Source organism: Cervus canadensis, chromosome X (assembly GCF_019320065.1).
Source record: "Cervus canadensis isolate Bull #8, Minnesota chromosome X, ASM1932006v1, whole genome shotgun sequence".
Lineage (NCBI taxonomy): Eukaryota > Metazoa > Chordata > Mammalia > Artiodactyla > Cervidae > Cervus > Cervus canadensis.
Window position 1 is genome coordinate 114,506,243 of NC_057419.1, and position 15,238 is coordinate 114,521,480.

Sequence of the window (15,238 nt, forward strand, 5' to 3'; positions counted from 1 at the left end):
TTAATCCATGCAAAGAATTTGGATAACATGCATACAACCTTATTGAAAGAGCTTAAAAAATAGTCATTTATTTTTTGTGTTTTCTTTCTTTCTCTCTCTCTTTATATATTTATTTATTTATTTTTTTTTTTGGCAAGGATGAGGACATTACACATAGTTCCTAGAATTTATGGTATTGAAGGGTATAGAAATCTCTAGACCTTGAGCATTTATTCTGGAGTTTTACACAATATATGCAGTTTATGTTTGTAAAGTTTTCTGGGTTCAAGTTCTTTTCACATATATCTGGCTGTCACGAAATACAAGACCCAAAGCACATTTAGAATCACTTACCTGGAGGGAGTTTGAAGTTCCTCCAAATCTTTTTCACATCTGTTGTACTCTATTGTTCATTGATACAGTCTAAAACATACTAGAAACAAAAAAGCAGCTGCATATGCAGCATTAAAATTTACCCTGGCTTTCTGATCCATGAACAAACACTACCATGATAAGGCCAAGTAGAAGCCATGGGAGCTCTCTTGCCTCTTAAATGCTAGAACAGGTCCTGCATCTAAAGTGGGCAATGTGGCTGTTACGGTGCTGTGTGTTGGTTCTCTGCTTTGATGACCCTTCTTAGAGGGGCAATTTTCTTCTCTGTAGGACCACCTGTGCTGTTGGGGTACCAGTGGGGAAAACCTGGATATCTCTACATCCCCAAGCCAATTCAAGGTGCTTGCCAGTTGGTTCAGTTGCTCAGTCATGTCCAACTCTTTGTGACCCATGACCTGCAGCATACCAGGTTTCCCTGTCCATCACCACCTCCTGGAGCTTGCTCAAACTCATGTCCATCGAGTCAGTGATGCCATCCAACCATCTCATCCTCTGTCATCCCCTTCTTCTCTTGCCCTCAGTCTTTCCCAGCCTCGGGGTCTTCTCCAGTGAGTCGGCTCTTCACATCAGGTAGCCAAAGTATTGAAGCTTCAGCTTCAGCATCAGTCCTTCCAATGAATATTCAGGACTGATTTCCTTTAGGATTGACTGGTTTGATCTTACTGTCCAAGGGACTCTCAAGAGTTTTCAACATCACAGTTCAAAAACATCAGTTCTTCGGCACTCAGCTTTCTTTATGGTCCAACTCTCACATCCATACATGACTACTGGAAAAACCATAGCTTTGACTATGCGGACCTTTGTCAGTAAAGTAATATCTCTGCTTTTTAATATGCTGTCTAGCTTTGTCATACCTTTTCTTCCAAGGAGAAAGGCATCTTTTAATTTCATGGCTGCAGTGAGTTTGGAGCCCAAGAAAATAAAGTCCGTCACTGTTTCCATTGTTTCCTCATCTATTTGCCATGAAGTGATGGGACCAGATGTCATGATCTTAGTTTTTTGAACATTGAGTTTTGTTCATGCCAGTAGTTAAAAAGAAATTATAAGTGAGATCCCCAATGATTCTGATTTGTTATTTGTTTATTTCCATGCACTCTTATCAACTCATGAACTATTTCAATTCAACTCGAGACCTGAGTTGGCTGATGAGATGACTTTGGGTTAAACTCATAGGTGAGATTACTAGAAGGATTTGTTGTATTTGTGCATTTTATTGGCTTGTGAACTAATTCAAACATCACTGAAGCCCTTAGTCAACTGTAGCATGATTGATGTGGAGGTAATCTAATTGCTTTTCTTTTATGTGACCTATACACATGCATGTGACCTGTAATGGCAATTTGAATAATTACCTTTGAAGCCTTTGGATTTGGGTTTGTCTTCTCAACCCACTGTGCTGACTCCAATATCACAGTATAGGAATTACTCACTGTTACCAGGCAGATCATGTAATAGTTTGGATTTGGGTTGTATTTCTGAGCTTCTGTTGCATCTTCTTCATATTTGTGTTCATTTCTTGTCAACTTGCTGCTTCTTATTCAACTCCAAATGTTGATAAAACCTATAGTACTTCAGTCAACTTGACCAAAGAATAGAAGTGGCCTGAAGCCCTTAAGATTCACTGATTTTTCTCAGTCTCTCCCATCAGTCAGACACAGCAGCCTTACAGGATGATGGAAAGGCCCATTGTAGACTCTGTTCTAATATCAGCTTGGGGACTACAGGTTGTGCAGTCAGGGTGTCAAGCTCGAAGGATGTAGAATACAGTTTTAACAGGGAAGCAGGCTTTTAGCCAGGAACCAGATTGGGCTTTTCTCCCCTAGGACCCAGAATAGATGGCTTTGGGAACCTGGAGTTAGAGGTAAAAATGAAATCTCGCATGATTCCAGATGAGTGGTTACCCCAGATGTTTGTAGTTTACAGAACTCAAGGGGAAGAACATTTCTACTAGAGGAAATGGGAAGTGTCACCTATAGCTTCTGTATGATTGTTTGCCCTTGATTCTTTCATTTGTATGTTGTATTTTGCCTTGGTGGTATTTAAGGTTAACCTTAAGTCTATAGATTTCTGAATCTCAAAGAATCACAGCAGCTCTGCAGAAGTCATGAACTTCACCCTGAAGACTTCAACCCAAAGAAGTCCCATGACTTGGGGTCCCAGACTTTGGACTTGGTTTGAGCATGGGGTTGTTTTCATTGCTTATAAGGTGTGCACTTGTGCTTATGCAAACAATCCTGGAATCTTAAGTATGGGGAGATGTCAGAGTATGTATATACTGTATTTGTATCCCACACAGTGCAAGGCAGTGTCTCAGGCTGATTGGTCTCCCCAGCAGGACCTTTTTTGTGATAACTTCCTGCAACCTTCATTTTCTGTGTCACTAAGTCCCTGGACATAGCTACCTTGTTTGATTATTTGTCAGCTTTCCCTCGTTGAACCAATCTCAACATTGGTCTTATCAAACTTGGAATTTGAGACAGGTCCACAAGACTGAATGATAGCCTGCTGAATCTCATTAATGCTCTTTTATTACAGAGAACACTATTTAGAAGACTTACTGTTGATTTCTCCTGAACTCTTCTTGTTTCTGTGCCTGTGAAGCAGTTTTCTGCTTTTTTTTTTTTTTTGTATTTTATAAAATGCTTATATTTTCCCTGTGATTTGTTGTTGTTGTAAGCTCCCACTTGTAAATTTTTATTATTCACAATGACTATAAATGTGATCAAAAAAGCTTGTGGTCTGCCAAGTACATTATCCAATGTTTCAAGGCAGAGCTCTGAGTTATAGAACCTAATGCATTGAGAGATTTGGTGGCAAGGTGTGGACTCTCCAGGTCAGGATTGAAGTTATCTCCTTTATGAAGGTAAAAAAGTTAGTAGGTAATCTAATACCTTCCTATGAGAAGTGGTCCCTTTGGCCACTTCTTGAAGGCCATAAAGAAATATTTGGGCGTTGTGGGGGTGGAAGGGACATCTTCTACCCCTGCTAGAGGAATGGCAGACTCTCAGAGGCCTGTAGCTCACCAGCCCAGAAGTCCGGAGAGCATGGACTGGAAGCAAGGGGTGCAAAGTTAACTCCTGGTCAAGCCTGCATTCAAACTCTGGTCCCCAGAGTCTGGAGTGTTTATCATTACACCACACTACCTGGTCTTATAAAGTCATAGTAAGGGTACAGAATCCAAAGAGGTAAGTTAGTAACAGGTTGTTTTTGGCATTGTTTGTTCCTAAAATTTAATACTCTTTCTACTGCTTGTATAAAATTTCCTGTTAACTAAAACTGCATGTCCTCTGTACAGCTTGCCATGGTTTCAACATTCATCAAATAGCTTTATCACTGTGGTCAGGAAACTCTTTCCCCATGGGAGAGGAGAGCAAAACTGTGCCGGTCTGTCTTGGCTGCAGCTGTGCCTGCTGGGTGGGTGGGCATGGGTCACTTCCTAGGATTTCCTGATGACTTGGAGTTGCAGGTGTCAGCAACTCCATTCCAGCTATTTAGTCTAGAGGCCCCAAGCCGAGCGTCCCCTGGTCTTTCAGAGCAGCTGGGACTTATCTCCTTATTATTTATTACCCAATCTATGTTAAGGAGTGGGCCACCCATTAGCATAGCATCCCCATAATGTGTGCCCCTCTCCCCAGATAGTCTCTGAAATGTTCTGAGGGGGAATTTTGTAAGGGACTGAAGGGTTAGGTGAGTAGATGGCTGGTGACATTTGGGGTATTGCTATTCACCTGACTCCATTTCAGAACACCTTCTTGAGCTTGCAGAGCTTATAGTGAGAGTCCGGTAATGAATTTTGTCCCATTCAGATACAGCTTGCACTACCCATATCCGCTGGACGCCAGTGATGAGGGAGTGTCGCCGGAGGTGGGAGGAAGCTACCCAAGCATTTGGTGTCTGCCCTTGGCCTCACTGTGACAGTTTTGTGAGTTAAGGTAACCCTGGCCTGAGAAAGCCTGGGGCACATCAAGGAGGGAAATGCTGCTATTGTATTTCTATACACAGTTAACTGCCACAGATCAAGGAGAAGTTTATGTCTTTGTTTCCAAGAAAGCAAGGAAATTTGAAACTGGGGACATCTTTAGGAATATGAGTGATCTCAAGGAGCAGAGTAATAATTGTTCTCATTTATTGAGGGCTTTATTTTATTTTATTTTGGTGCCAAGTTCTGTGTCACTCACTCTTTGTAGCATCTCATGTAATATTCATTGCATGCCCTGTTGGTAGAAGATATCATCCTCTCAAGTAATATTTACAGGTAAGATGTGAATTCTGACTGGGAATCTATGTGTCTTACCCAGGCCCCAGGCCCTGAACCACTAGTTTCTGCTGATTTTAAAAATGAGATGAAGGTTTCAGAAGGTAGAGAAGGCCTGGTCCTCTGGGCCATTTTACAAGTGAAAGTAATGAATGCCAAGGTCCGCCTCTCTGCACCACCACGGAGCTGGGCAGTCTCCTTGAGTGCCTCACCTCCCTACCTTTGACTCTATACTTAGGCGACACTCAGCCTTCTCACTCGCTTAGTCCTCAGTTGTGTCCGACTCTTTGCGACCCCTGGACTGTAGTCCGCCAGGCTCCTCTGTTCATGGGGAATTCTCCAGGCAAGAATACCGGAGTTGGTTGCCATGCCCTCCTCCAGTGGATCTTCCTAATCCAGGGATCGAACCTAGGTCTCCCACATCATAGGCAGATTAGTTACCATCTGAGCCCCCCGGGCCAAGTGTCACTAATTTAGAAATAATCTTTTGTCTTCAAAATTCACTTTACCCTAGACCTTCTTCCAAGATATTTGATTAGAGGAAAGTGAAAGAAAGTGAAAGTCACACAGTCGTGTCTGACTCTTTGCGATTCCATGGACTGCGGCCTGTCTTGCTCCTCTGTCCATGGAATTCTCCAGGCAAGAGTACTTGAGTGGGTTGCCGTTTCCTTCTCCAGGGGATCTTCCCGACCCAGGGATCAAACCCAGGTCTCCCACATTGCAGGCAGATTCTTTACCAGCTGAACCACAAGGGAAGATTAGAGGAAGTCCCTACCAAATTAATGATATTGACATGTGACTGAGTGCAAGGATAAATACTCCAGTTTAGGAAAATGTGAAATTGACCTGAAGGACTGAATTTAATGATGGATCTACAGGAGCAGGGAGGACTGACAGGGAGATACTGGAGTGCGTCCCTGTTGTGTGTCTGCGTGTGTGCCACTCCACAACCTGCCTGTGTAGCCCTCAGTATTCCTTAAAGGCAGGTGTACACAGAAGAGGGGCAGACATTGATAATAAACAAACCCATCTTGGAGTTCAAGTATAATAACTGGAGGTCAAGCCAAAGTGAGCATTCACTGGCAGGAGAGCTACCAACTACAGAGACCTCCAGTGTGGATCAGATCATCAGCAGGATGGGGAAAAACACATTTCCTTCAGGCTCCTCTCATCCACACTGTTGAGTATTTTCCTCATGCTGCACACAGGGTCTAGAAGACCTATCAACTTTACCCCCACCTTTCTGAGGCCTGGTGAAGTCAGACCAACAGTGAAACTGAAGACACACTAGTGAAAACCAGAAACTCATCACGTTACCTTCTCCAACGGCCAGAAAACCCTTTTAGTGACTCTGATGGGCTCTATGATAAGCAGTTAGTGTCCATCATCTTCTTTTACACTCCTAGTAATCTGAAGAGCTAGGTGCTGTGTTATTTCACAGAGAAGTTAAGCTAATGGCCTAGGGACACACACGGCTCATAAATTCAGAGTCAAGATTTGACAGCATGTGTTTATACAGCTCGTGTACTCTTACCTACATAACATCTACATAGTCATGGGACTTTGGGGGTGGAGTGGAAGAGTTTTGAAACATTGTTTTAAAAATCATATTAATTAATGAGACTGTAGAAAATAAAAAGGGATAGAAGAAATTCACTTCATTGTTGCCATCTAAACCCCTAAACTTTTAGTATTTTGTAGTATGTTCCTATGGGCTTCCCTGGTGGCTGTAAAGAATCTGCCTGCAATGCAGGAGACCTGGGTTCCATCCCTGGGTCAGTAAAATCCAATGGAGAAGGGAAAGGCAACCCACTCCAGTATTCTTGCCTGGAGAATTCCATGGACTGAGGAGACTGGTGGGCTACAGTCCATGCAGTTGCAAAATAGTTGGACATGACTGAGTGACTAACACATGCACACAGTATGTTCATACAGTCCTTTATTTGCTGTTATAGTTATTTATGTATATATTTTCATACACTCTACTGTATACACAGTTTTCTATATTTGTACTCAATGCATCATAGTGTTCTCTATGGTATTTATTTTTGTAATCTAAATTTTTTCTTTAAATAATAGCATTTTATTCTTTCTGCCTATAAAAGTGGTTTGTTCCTCACTAAAGAGAATTCAAAATTCAGAAAGGCACAAAGAAGATAATAAAGAATGAGCTCTAATTTCACCATGCAGAGAGAACCGTTTTACTGCTTTATTTTTCATTTTTAAGACAATTAAATATTTGGGTTTATTTCCTTTCAGTCTTGCTTTTTAAAAACATATCCACATACTTTTCTTTCTTTTTTTCCCCCACATACTTTCCTTAAAAAAAAACTGGGATCACAATGTGCATGCAATAATTTGATCATGCTTTTTTTCACTTAAAATACTATCAACAGTTTCATATGTTATTAAAACACCATTTAAAATGCTTGTGTGACAGTATGGCACATAAAGAACCGTTGATTTATTAAACTCATTATCTAATTGTAAATCTTTTGTGTCTTTCCAGTTAAAAATAATTTTTAGATGCTATCTCAGTAAGTATTTCTTCAAATAGCCATTTCAAAATTTCTGATTAATACCTTAGGATAAGATCCTAGTCAATGAATTGTTGTTCAAAGAGTATAAACTTTACAGAAGCACTCTATTCATATTGTTAATTGCTTTCATGAATGGTTGTATCAATTTATTCTCTCATCTCCAAGATAAAATGTCTGCCCATTTTAATTGCTGCACAGTTTACTATTTTTGATCCATTCTTCTTACAAATATGGCTCCCATGAACATCTCCAGACCAGGGTATTAAGGCGCCAGACCTGGGTTGAATTCCTCTTTCACTTCCCAGCAGACCTTGCACATTGGAGCCTCAGTTTCTTCATCTGCAGAATATAAAAATAACAGGGCCTCAAAAGGTTGTGACGTGAATTGACTAATTATTAGTTCAGTCAAAACAATGTGCCCTTTGTCTGCATTCTGAATTTTTCAGTTCCCCCATTTAATAAAATTATTTGATCTATAATCTATCCTGATTTTATGATCACTGAGCTTTTTTCAGCTCTGAGGTTCTATGAACTAAAATGGAGAAATTTGCAACAATCACAGACAAAATCCACTTACTAACATATCCTTACCATGTTTGGCTATCAGAATACATTTAAGAGGATTTGTTAAAAGGCAGAGTACAGGTGAAATAAGTAGATTAACTTACAGTATCATGTAAAATGAGTTCATTTTCTTTTTTCTGTACTCCCAAGTAAGGAATGAAAAGTAATCAACACAGAAGCTTCAAATATAACTATCTAAGTTGTCATTTAGTGCCAGTTAGCTCAGTGGTAAATAATCTATCTTCCAAACAGGAGACATGGGTTTGATCCCTAGGTCTGGAAGAGCCTCGAGAGAAGGAAATACAACCCTCTCCAGTATTCTTGCTTGTGAAACCCCATGGACAGAGGACCCTGGCAGGCTACAGTCTATTGGGTCACAAAAGAGTCAGACACAAATTAGCAACAAGTTGTCATTTACTAAAATTCCAATGTTTTTGTAAAACTTTTCTCTATCTTGTCTTTAGCGCTCTCTCTCTCTCTCTCTCTCTCTCTGTGTGTGTGTGTACTCAGTCATGTCCGATTTTCTGAGGCTCCATGGAATGTAACCTGCCAGGCTCCTCTGTCCATGGGATTCTCTAGGCAGGAATACTGGAGTGGGTTGCCATTCTCTTTTCCAGAGGATCTTCCCGACCAAGGGATCGAACCAGCATCTCTTGCATCTCCTGCGTTGGCAGGCAGGTTCTTTACTGTCTGAATTACCCGGGAAGCTCCTGTCTTTAGGTTCGGTTCAGTTCAGTTCAGTTGCTCAGTCTTGTCTGAATCTTTGCGACCCCATGGACCGCCAGACCTCCCTGTCCATCACCAAGCCCCGGAGTTTACTCAAACTCATGTCCATTGAGTCTGTGATGCCATCCAACCATCTCATCCTCTGTCATCCCCTTCTTCTCCCACCTTCAATCGTTCCTAGCATCAGGGTCTTTTCAAATGAGTCCACTCTTTGCATCAGGTGGCCAAAGTATTGGGGTTTCAGCTTCAACATCAGTCCTTCCAATGAACATTCAGGACTAATTTCCTTTAGGATGGACTGGTTGGATCTCCTTGCAGTCCAAGGGACTCCCAAAATCTTCTCCAACATCACAGTTCAAAAGCATCAATTCTTCAGCACTCAGCTTTCTTTATAGTCCAACTCTTACACCCATACATGACTACTGGAAAAACCATAGCCTTGACTAGATGGATCTTTGTTGACAAAGTAATGTCTCTGCTTTTTAATATACTGTATAGATTGGTCATAACTTTCCTTCCAAGGAGTAAGCATCTTTTAATTTCATGGCTGCAATCACCATCTGCAGTGATTTTGGATCCCCCCAAAATAAAGTTTCTCACTGTTTCCACTGTTTCCCCATCTATTTGCCATGAAATGATGGGACCAGATGCCATGATCTTAGTTTTCTGAATGTTGAGCTTTAAGCCAACTTTTTCACTCTCCTCTTTCACTTTCATCAAGAGGCTCTTTAGTTCTTCTTCACTTTCTGCCATAAGGGTGGTGTCATCTGCATATCTGAGGTGATTGATATTTCTCCCGGCATCTTGATTCCAGCTTGTGCTTCGTCCAGTCCAGCATTTCTTGTGATGTACTCTGCATATAAGTTAAATAAGCAGGGGGACAATATACAGCCTTGATGTACTCTTTTCCCTATTTGGAACCAGTCTGTTGTTCCATGTCCAGGTCTAACTGTTGCTTCCTGACCTGCATACAGATTTCTCAAGAGGCAGGTCAGGCGGTCTGGTATTTCCATCTCTTTCAGAATTTTCCACAGTTTGTTGTGATCCACACAGTCTAAGGCTTTGGCATAGTCAACAAAGCAGAAATAGATGTTTTTCTGGAACTCTCTTGCTTTTTCGATGATCCAGTGGATGTTGGCAATTGATCTCTGGTTCCTCTGCCTTTTCTAAAACCAGCTTGAACATCTGGAAGTTCACTGTTCACGTATTGCTGAAGCCTGGCTTGGAGAATTTTGAGCATTACTTTACTAGTGTGTGAGATGAGTGCAATTGTGCAGTAGTTTGAGCATTCTTTGGCATTGCCTTTCTTTGGGATTGGAATGAAACCTGACTTTTTCCAGTCCTTGTGACCACTGATGAGTTTTCCAAATTTACTGGCATATTGAGTGCAGCACTTTCACAGCATCATCTTTTAGGATTTGAAATAGCTCAGCTGGAATTCCATCATCTCCACTAACTTTGTTCATAGTGATGCTTCCTAAGGCCCACTTGACTTCGAATTCCAGGATGTCTGGCTCTAGGTGAGTGATCACTCCATCGTGATTTTCTGGGTTGTGAAGATCTTTTTTGTACAGTTCTTCTGTGTCTTTAGGTAATTTCCCCCAAATCGATTTGAATAGAATGTACAGAAAGCCAGAACTCTGACTATGTAGGTTAAATATGCATTACCCACCAAATGCCTAGGTAGAATGCAATAGGAGCTTTGGCAGTGGGGAGCTGTCTCCTAACAAGATAGCTTTGCGAGTCCCAGGAAACACCAGACCTGCTCCCACAAGGAGGCTGATCCCTTTCCTTGACCTGTTAAATGTCACTTCCTAAAGCCCTTTTGCCTCTGGATATGTCAGGGGAGTGTGTGATTTCCTCAGTTCTGTCTCACCACAGCAAAGATTTGAAATGGTGGACCAGTGTTACAGCTTGGTTACAGCTCAGTTTTATTTGGCAAGCAAAGGATAGTACACCTTCAAGGTGTGAGGGTGGGCCGACCCAATAAGAGAGGTCTCAAGGGTCTTGGCTTCCTCCTCTCATCTGTTTGTCTCCTCACCCTGAGCCTGCCCTATGTAAATTGGGCTAGCCAGGAGAGCTGTTTGTTTCACCTGAGGTTCTCACTCTGGTCCTCAGATTTTCTTTTGTTCCATTTTTGTGGGCTTTTTCCATTCTTTGTCTTTTAGCCACCGCCATTTTGGACTCCTTTTTCCTATTCTAACTACCTAACATTCCCTCCTCAAGAGATGGAAGGCCCAAATCTTTGGGAGTAAGGGCATCGAAGTCTCGCTGGCTACTTCCTGCTGAGCTGGGATGGCGAGGGGCATTGGGCCTCCCCCTCCTGCTAGTCTCAAGCCTCAGAGTCCTCATGGCAGTGTCCATCTAAGGGTGAGTGATATTTTCTGGGGTCAGGTGTAGTTTTATACACCCTTGTTGAACTGGTACTACATGTTGTAGCTTGTTGACCTGGCCAGAGACAAAATGGGTTAGACAATTGATAATATATGGAGCGATCATAAGCAGCATCAATATGGTGATAACAGGGATTAGTAGGGGTATTAGTCAACTCCAATTCCCCCTCTCCAGGAGAAGGATCCCCCAAGAGAGATTGTAGCAACCCCAAGAACTCTCCAGCTCATTCTTTGAGATTCTGAAGGATCTGAATGTTTTTCTTGAGGACTGTGAGACTTTCTTTAACTTGGTTGGAGGTGTTACCCAGAAACAACATGTCTCATTCAAGATGGCTCAAGTCCCTCCTTGTTCAGGGATCAGGGGATCTATCTCCTGTCTATTCGGAGTACAACCCGTACCAAGCTGTGTTGGCTCTTTAGAGCTGTTCTGAGAAGTCTTATCCCCAGAAACTTAATTTTGGCAGTGTTCATTAGAATGGCACTCATCTGTAGTCCTGAATAGGTATCTGAGATCTCCCATGGGCTCACAGGTGTATTGAGTGTCCTCTTCTGTTTTCTTCCATGGCTTGACTTGCGAGTAGTGAATCCAGGAGTCATGTCCTTGTACCTTGACTGCTGGGGTGGTAGAAAGTATTACGGGTAGGGGCCCTTCCATGTGGGCTGGAGTTGAGCCTTTGGGGACCCATATTTCCAGACTTTAATTAGGACTTGAGTCCCTGAAGCATATAGTGGTGGCTCTTTAGAAACTTTGGGGTCCTGGTTAACACCCCACAAGCATGTATCTTTTTGGAATTGCCAAATGGTCATGGTATAAGACCAGAGGGTCTGAGCCTCTGGATCTAGGAAGAAGTCATTGACATAAATGAAAGGTCTCCCATATAGCATCTCATAACGACTAAGACCAATCTGTTCCTTAGGGGCAATACATGTGCAGAGGAGAGCTATTGGTAAAGCCTCCTTCCATCCCAGGGAGGTCTCCTGGGTTATCTTTTTTATTGCTGATTTTAAGAATTGGTTGGCTCTTTCTACTTTTCCTGAAGACTGAGGCCTCCAGGCACAATGGAGATAATAAGTAATGCCCAATGCATTGGAGACCCCTCGGGTGACCTTAGAAGTAAATGATGTCCCATTGTCACTTTGTAATGACCTTGGCAGACCAAATCTCGGAATGATTTCATGGAGTAGTTTTTTTACTACCTCCTCAGCCTTCTCAATTCAGGTGGGAAAGCCTTCAATCCATCCTGTGAATGTATCTATCATGACTAGTAGGTATTTATACCCTTGAGAAACTGGCATCTGGGTGAAGTCCATCTGCCAGTCCTCTCCTCAGTAGGCCCCACGCTATTAGATGAGTTGGGCCAGCTGCGGTCTTTGAGCTCCTTGGTGGTTGTTTAATTGGCAAGTGGGATAAGAGGAGACCACTTGCCTTATAGTTGTTTGGAGGCCCGTTCCTCTCAAAGACCTTTCTAGTAATCTTTGGAGGGCCTTCTCCCCTAAATGAGTGATGGCATATAAGGAGTTAACCAACTTCCATTGGAGGTTCCCAGGCAGAAAAAAAAAAAAAAGAGTCCCTCCTTTTGGAACCACTCCATATGATCTTCTTGAAAGCCCTCACTCCAAGCTTTAAGAGTCTCACCTTCAGTATATGAAGGAGTTTCTGGCAAATTAGTCTGTGGAACTAAGGTGGCCACCCCTATTAGGTCATGGTTCTGTAATGCTGCTCTCAGCTGCCTGATCAGCTGCTTGGTTCCCTCGTGTCACTTCTGTGCTCCCTTTTTGGTGTCCTTTACGAAGGGAAACTGAAACCTCAGTGGGCAGATGGACTGCCTCCAAGAGCCTAAGGATTTGATCATCATATTTGATTGGGGACCCTCGGGTGGTCAAGTAGCCTCTTCTTTTCCAAATAGCAGCATGTGCATGTAGCACCAGAAAGGCATACTTGGAGTCAGTGTAAATGGCTACTCTTTTTTCTTTTCCCAGCTCTAAAGCTCAAGTCAGGGCTATGAGCTCAGACAATTGGGCTGAAGTACCTGGTGGCAAAGGTTTAGCCTCTGTGGTCTCAAAATTGGAGACTACTGTATATCTGGCTCTTCTTTTCCCATCCAAGACAAAGCTGCTTCCACCAGTGTACCAGATTTCCTCAAGATTGGTCAGAGGATCTTCTGACAATTCCTCTCAGGGCTTTGTCCATTGGTCCGATGTTTCTAGGCAAGAGTGAAAGGGGAGAGAGCCTTCGGGGGTAGGCAGGAGGGTAGCTGGGTTAAGAACCTCACAAGGAAATATAGTCAGGCCTGGATTTTCCATCAGCACTACTTACTATGTGAGGATCCTTTGATCAGACATCCATAAATGGCCTCTCCCATTCAGGAGTTGTTTCACTTGGTGACTGGTAAAAATAGTTTGTCCCCAAGAGAGTTTTAAAGTATCTTCTATCAGGACTGCAATAGTTGCAAGATTTTGAAGGCAGGGAACGACCTCTTTTCAAAAAGGGAGTAGGACACTCAGGGACCACCAGAAACTGGTGGAAAAATATTTGCCTGTCCCAGCAACAAAGAAGCACTCGGGTGAATCTTTTCATAATTGTTTTTCCTGTCGCACTCAAAATGGTACAGGTTTGAGAGGAGAAGACTCCAGAGTAGGAGGTCAGGACAGAGTAGGTAGCCCCTGTGTCAACCAAGAAATTCTGGGACCTACCTGCCACATCCAGTTTCACCCTTGGCTTCACTCCCATGATGGTTATCTGTGACAGGCAGGCTGACTGGAGGGGGCCGCTTCAGTCCTATTGAACAATCCTGAGGGAAGGCTTGGCACTTGACCTTGAGGCTGTTGGGTCCCCAGGGCAGAGGGCCACACAGTGTCCCAACTGATGGCATTTATAGCAAGCCATTTTAGGAGACACTCTTTGGCCCAATGCCCCACTTGTCTACAGATAAGGCATTTGCCTGGTGCCTTGTCCTTCAAGGACTCGGGGTTTGCCATAGGGCTTCCCTGAAGGGCGGCCAGCATCTGGGCATGCCTTGTCTCTTTCCTTCTCTCCCTTTCCTGGGCCTTGGCCTCCCTCTCCCGTTCTCTGTTATAAAAGGTATTGGTGGCTATCTGGACCATTTCATCTAAAGAGGCAGCAGGGTCTTGCTGCTGTAGCTGTTGTAACTTTATCCTGATCTTTGATGCACACTGGGACAGGAATTTGTCCTTTAAAATCACCTGTCTCTCGTAAGAGTCTAAGTTCAGATTGGTAAACTTTTGGAGGGCCTCTTTTAGACTTTCCAGAAAGGCAATGGGGTTCTCGTTGGGCTCCTGAGATACTGCTGAGACTGGGCACAGTCACACAACTCATAAGCTTCCTTCTATTTCCATGGGTGGACTTCCTTAGGGGTGAGTCTTTCTGAAGCTTATTCTACCCAGTATTGTTGCAACCTGAGAGCTGGGTGTTCCTGGGTCAGGGTGTAGATCCCCAGGCAGGTTGAGGCATGACAACCTTCTGGAGATCGAATACCCAGGCAGGCAAAGGCATGTCGACCTCCCAGGAATTGGGTCCCTTGGCAGGTCAAGGCATGTCAACTTCCTGGGACCCCTGGACTGGCAGCTCCCTGAGCAGGTTGAGGCATGGCAACCTCCCAGAGACCAGATCCCTAGGCAGGTCGAGGCAGGTCGACCTCCTGGGACCCTGGGCTGGTGGATCCTTGAGCAAGCTGAGGCATGACAACCTTCCAGGGACCAAATCCCTAGGCAGGTCAAGGCAGGTTGACCTCCTGGGACCCCAGGCTGGAGTTGGGCATCCCTAAGGTCTCCAGTGTGACTAGCGCTGGGTAGGATTAAGGGGTTGTAATCTTAACTCATTGCCAGTTTGTCCACTGCAGATGGGAATAGATACCAGGATGTAAAGCAATCTAAGCCTGTGCCCTGAGACTGGGAACCTGGCAAAATAGCCATAGGCCTTATCCTCTTATAGCCCTGAAGGAATGTAACTCACTGATTTCTTCCCTTAGTCCTCCATAAGAGCAGTTTAGGGTGTTTCCCATGGTAAACATTTCATTGTCATAGAATAATAGAAGTAATGACAAAGGAGTGGGTTATCTGGTACTGTTAGGGAGTATTTTAATAATAAGCTGGGTGGAGTGATGTTGCCTACAAGGGGGCAGGGTCCTGGTTGTAGGGGTTAGTAAGTGGCTTAAGAAAGAATTGATAAGAGGCTGCAGACCAGATGTTCCATAAAAGTGGAATGGAGATTTGATCTAGGGATATGTTTGTAACTTTAGGAAAAGGGTGGTAAGGGTTTGGGCCCAAACGGCCTTCAGAGCTAACTCCCAAAGTGGCAAACATTGTCCCTGGAAGCTCAATTGCCCTTGAAGGGATGCCACCAACAGATGGACTTCTAGCAGGCATTG